Raw genomic sequence first — 6,000 nt, 5'->3', positions numbered from 1 at the left:
ACCTGGATCGCCTAAAAAAATTTTGCGCCATCAAAAATGACCTACGGGACCATAGTCACCATCGTGCCATGGCAGTTCCTCATTTTTTGGCATTTTATGGCCCTCAACTGGAACTCTGCCCGATTCCCAGATATTCGTGTGCTATAGCGCACGCCTTCTGCATGGGCCCGGGCCCCCGGACCCGGATCGCTTAAAATTTTTTCTGTCCATTTAAATTACTTGAATATTTATTAATTACTCCTTTCAATTATTTTTATGATGACTTAATTACCTAAAATTATTATTTTGCATCTATAATACTTGCTTCAGATATTTTACTCTATTTTTTACAATTACATTATTATTTTTAGGCCATTTGCACAATCTTGCAATAATAGCCTGTATCTTGCAATTTTATTGTATTCGTCATTTTATTCAAGGTCAAAATATTATCTTATATTCTTATAATATTCTACTATTATTTTAAATTATTACTTTGCATAAATAGCATTATTTATAATTTATTTAAATATTTTATTTAAATTGTTTTCCCTTAATTTCATATTTTAAAAAATTTGGCCCAAAATTAGGATTAATTTCGGACCATTAAGGTCCAAATAGACCCCTGGCCCAATAACCTCAGCAGCCCAAACGACCCAACCAAGTCCAAAAACCGCCCAACTCTTCTCAAATCTCAGTCGTTGATCAAAAATGATCAACGGCTCACAACACTCCTCACCACTCTCCTTATATCGCCTCACCCAAACCCTAATCCCCACTTTCTCTTCATCAGCCGCCCTCAAACACTCCTCCCTCCCACCGAAACCCTAGCCGCCCTCTCAATCTTCTTCGAATCCGTCTCAATCATTGATTCCTTTTGTGATTTTCTTACCTTTTATGTGTTAGCTCAGTATTACTTACAAGATTATGGTATTACTTAGTATTTGCCCCATTTATTGGCAAATATCAATATACGAATCAAGGGAGATCAGCTTTACTCTTCGGTATTTGGACGATATTACATCTATATACATTCATGGCAAGGCGATATGAAGCCGATTCACTAACACCTTTGGTCGATTCCTTGATTTCTGTCGAATTAGGGTTCGAAATTTTATACTTTTCCTTTTACCCGTTCCATTACTGATAGCATGTGGTACTTTATTTCCATAGTTATGTTTGATTGATTGTTTTCCTTGTTTGTTTGCTTGATTCCTACTACTATATAAACCCCTCCCCTTTCCCCTTTGAGACAGACTTTTAATCACTGGGATTCACTAAAAATCGAAGTGATTACTCTATTGTTCTCTTATTCTCTTATTCTATACTCTGACTCATGGCCGGTTGAAAGCCAATGCCACCGGAATTCGATTTTCAACTTTTCTTGGTGCAAGCACTGTCCGGGGTTGATTTGAGGCCCTTGAGAACTCTGACGCACTAAGAATATGGGTTCTTGCTCTCTGTTGACATTCAGAGCACTGTGGAATTTGTTCTTTCTTGTTTGTTTATTCAACTGATAACTAGTAAGTCTCTTGGCTTTATGGTTTCATTCTTCTGTGTTTATGTCCTGCATATTCACGCCTCTGAATTTCATGACATAAATGTGCTCTTAGACATCTCTGTGTGTAACTTTACTAGCATTGCACTCGTATTATGATCTAAATCTCTTTAGCATTTGGCCTTTTACTTAAAATCTCCACTTTTTGAGATATGTTATTTGAATATGCTTCACCTGAATAATTTAGACTCTCTTAAGTTCATTTAGCCTAATGTATTGGTACCTAAATGTCTACATTACTGTTTGACATGAGTTTGCTTTCCCACTCTACTTTGAATTCCTACAATGACTGCCTCACATCTGTAATGTGTGACTTGCTCCCCTGCTATTGTGTCACTCAGCATGTCTTTGGCTTACTTGATTCCGTATCCCTTTAGTAATTATTTGAGACTTTAGAGTAGCTATCTTAATTTGTGTTTCCTTACCGTGTTTGATACTGTTTTGCTTCACCATGTAAGTTAACATGTCTGTCTTTTGATTTGTGATGGATACTTAGCTTAATTTGGACCCTTGAGCTTTAAACTTTCTAAGTTAGTGCCCTACTTAGACCTATTTGGTATTATGCACTTTTGTATGTTAATCTTGTAATCTCAGAAAACTTGATTTTCTTTTTGACTCCCTCAATGTGTTTTCTGCCAATATGTTACTTCTTGCAAAGTGTTAAACCTGTAATAGCAACCTTCCTCTAAGTCTTGTTGACCCTCTTAAATAGCATGTTCTATGTTTTAGGCAACTTTGCTACGTCTACTTTCTAAAATACAAGTGTATCTCTCCAAATTCTGTCTCTTAATCATGGTTCTCTCACTCTCATTGGTTACCTACACTATTCTAAATCTATCATTCTTGGCCGGCTGAAAGCCAAGGCCACCAAGATTCTCACCATTGACCTCCCTAGTGTGAGCACTGCTCGGGGTCCATTTGAGATCCTTGTGAACTCTGACACACTAGGATTTGGGGTTCTTTCGCCACTCTCTTTACTACTGAGACTTTAGCTGTCTCTGACACTCAGTTCTTTCCTCATCCTATATACTGAATTTGCATACTAGGTTGTTTAAGTGACTTCTGTGTAATTCAATATTTGGGTTATATGTTGAATTTGTGGCTGTTTGGTTTGGTTTGAGTTCCTCTATGGTTTCTGGTCTGTGCTGATGAATATAGCCCCTTGTTGGGATCTGGGCATGCTATTTGTAAAGAAAGCGTTTGTTGAAGGCCCAGGTGATACTGGGTATCTCCTTTTGGGCCTACTATAGGCCTACTGCTATTGCTTGTATAATATGTTGTAATTACATTCATCATTGGGTATGTAATAATTTTGTAATAAACAATTGAGGGGTGTTAGTGAAATCGAGGAAATGGGTATACTCTAATGTTTTGCATGAAAGGGTAGAAAATATGCTTATAGGGTTTGTATGGTCTACTTATTGTCCAACATGCTATATATATGCCATTCAATTTCCATGTGCACTGGTAGAAATTATGCCATTAGGAAAATCACACACTCACACAACTTGCCTACTATCAAAGCATTAAGTACTTTATTTATTCATATGTCTACTGCTAGACAGCATGCCTATAGGAAATAAAAATGTCAATGACCATTCTTTCAATTTGCATATCTGCAGCATACTCATATGATACCATGCCTATAGGATTATACTAGCTTATGTTCTACTGATCTTCATCTAGAAATCCTCCCTATAGGACTTTAATTGGTTGATTTGCTATTGTTATCATACTGCTCACCAAGAAAACATGCCTATAGGGGCTAAGTATAAAAAATATCAGCTGCAATTGTTAATCGTCGGAAATCCTGCCTATAGAGTATTACTACTCGCTTTAAAGTGTTATTGCTGAACTTTCCAAACATTGTTTCATTGCTTAGCCATGCCACTATTATAAAGCATGCCCATAGGATCAAGCTGAGTAATTCTGAGTATTTCCAATGGTTATCACTGCTAACTACTGCATCACCTAGAGATCATGTCTATAGGTTTAATCTCTTATAACCTGCAGTTTCAATAATCAGCATGCAATACCAAATACCCCTAAACTGTATAGTTGTTTGGAAATCATGTCTATAAGTTTAAAGTGGCCTCTTGCATCTGAAACTGTCTGCACGTTTGAATCCAAGGTCACATAGACACCATGTCTATAGGGCTCAATGGCTTTAATTCGCCTTAGTTTCGAAATTGTCTAACACCTAATGTGAGAACCTGTTTTGCATGCATTTGTTGTTTAAGTGTGGAGGCTAACTTGAGCCCTTAACTGTATTTACATGAAGTCCAATTTGTTTTGTATGTCGCCTAGTTTTATCATTTTGAGCAGCCTAAGTAAAGTCTAGAACCACCCTAAATAGAGGTCCAATGCCTCCTGGACCATTGATACGGGACGTGCAGTGCACACATAGGGTACGACTTAGAATTGAATTAGAGCGCCTAAGTAAACAACTTTAACATAGTAATCGTGTAGCAGGAGATGATAGTATGTGCCCGCTGAATAATATGAGTAATTCCCCACCTCAAGGGAGTTGCGAAATATTATTTGTGTTGCACGGGGTGATCCTTTAGGCTAAAAAACTTAGGTCCCCCCCCCTTCTTTATACATTTAGCCGTCTAATATAGGTCGTCATAGTTATATCCTTGTAATTCTTATTTATCATTGTGTTATAATAAATTTCTTTGATCCTTACTCTCTTTGTTTATCTTGCCTATTTCTAATCCACATAATCTTAAGTTCGGCCACGACCCATAGTTGTGGACCTCGAAGAATGCCAAACACCTTCTCTTTGAGGTAATTTGAGTCCTTACCCGATCTTTGGTGGCTTTGACTAGTAAAAGAGAGTTATCTACATAATAGGTGCCCTAACACACCTCAAAAACCATTAGGTGGCTACTCTTCTTCTTTTAGCATCTCCCTCCCATCCAAAGGAGTTGTCACAATGTCAAAATCCACTTTCGCGAGAAAACGAGGCGCGACAGCATGGCAACTCTGCTGGGGATCATACTTAGGCTCTTACCATAATGAACTTGGCTTATGTCAATTATTTTCTTTGTTATAAATGCATATGCCTTCCCTGCTCCACCTTTATTTGTTTAAATTTGTTATAACATGCACATCCCATTCCCGTTCGCCATTATTTGCTATGACTGCTCTTCGTTTTGTTTAAAGACTACTATATCATGCCTCTCCCATCCCTACTACTTTACTTGCTTTATTACATTCTCGCATATATTCCACGAACTAACTTCTTCCTTTGTCTTTATTTCTTATGTTTTTCATGTTTTAACTTATTACCGTATTTACTGCTTTTACATATTTATCATGCAAATACTAGACAATGTGTTATTATCTCTGCATGCTCCACATCATACTCCACTCGTGCCAATTATCAACATAGCGGCACTTTATGATTGTCCGCGCTCTTCCAGAATTACCTTTTTAAATCGAAAAGGCTTATTTGCAGTAGACTAGTCGATCAGTGGTGCAGTCGACGGTCCCATGCCTTTCCCTCTCTAGTTGTCCACTTGAGAGTACCAGTCTAGACCATTCTAGAAACCTTACTCCAACATGAAATGTACATGCATCATGCTAAACCTAGTACGGGTTGAAGCGTTATTAACGTAACAACCTGCTAAGATGAACCTCGTCCAAAGTCCGACGGGATTTCCATAATCCCAAATGGACGCTATCATACTATGCGCATTACTTGGAGAAAAATATACCAATATGGTGATCATTATTGCGTAAACATTTTTGGCATAAATGAAATGGCATCAATTTTTTCCAAGTCTACGTGTCGCTTAGGTCTACCTTGGGCACAATGAGGTCCCCAAATTAGGACGCAAATTACTAGTTGACCCCTCCACTGGACCTTTACCACTGAAATCTTCTTAGACCTCAACCGACAGACCTGCCTGCCAACAATAGCAACTGGCTCCTCCTCATAACCCAATCTCTCATCTAGCTGAACTGTGCTGTAATCTAACACATGTAACCAGTCGGCATGGTACCTCCGGAGCATAGTTACGTGGAAAACTATATGAACTCCCGATAGGCTGGGAGGTAAAGCAAGCCTGTACGTAACCTCTCCACTTTGCTCCAACACCTCGAATGGATCGATGAACCTCGGACTCAGCTTGCCCTTCTTTCCGAACCTTATGATACCCTATATTAGCGAGACTTTCAAGAGAACCTTCTCGCCCACCATAAATGATAAATCACACACCTTCTTATCCGCATACCTCTTTGTCTAGATTGAGCTGTGTGAAGTAGCTCCCGAATCAGCTTTACCTTATCTAAGGCATCCCTTACCAAATCTGTACCATAAAACCTCACCTCGTCGGGCTCAAACCAACTGACGGGGGAACGACATCGCCCACCATACAATGCCTCTAATGGAGCCATCTCGATGTTGGACTGATAATTGTCATTATTATAGAACTCGACCAAAGGTGTATGTTAAA

Source organism: Nicotiana tabacum, chromosome 15 (assembly GCF_000715075.1).
Source record: "Nicotiana tabacum cultivar K326 chromosome 15, ASM71507v2, whole genome shotgun sequence".
Classification (NCBI taxonomy): Eukaryota; Viridiplantae; Streptophyta; class Magnoliopsida; order Solanales; family Solanaceae; genus Nicotiana; species Nicotiana tabacum.
Note: the sequence above shows the minus strand (reverse complement) of the source record.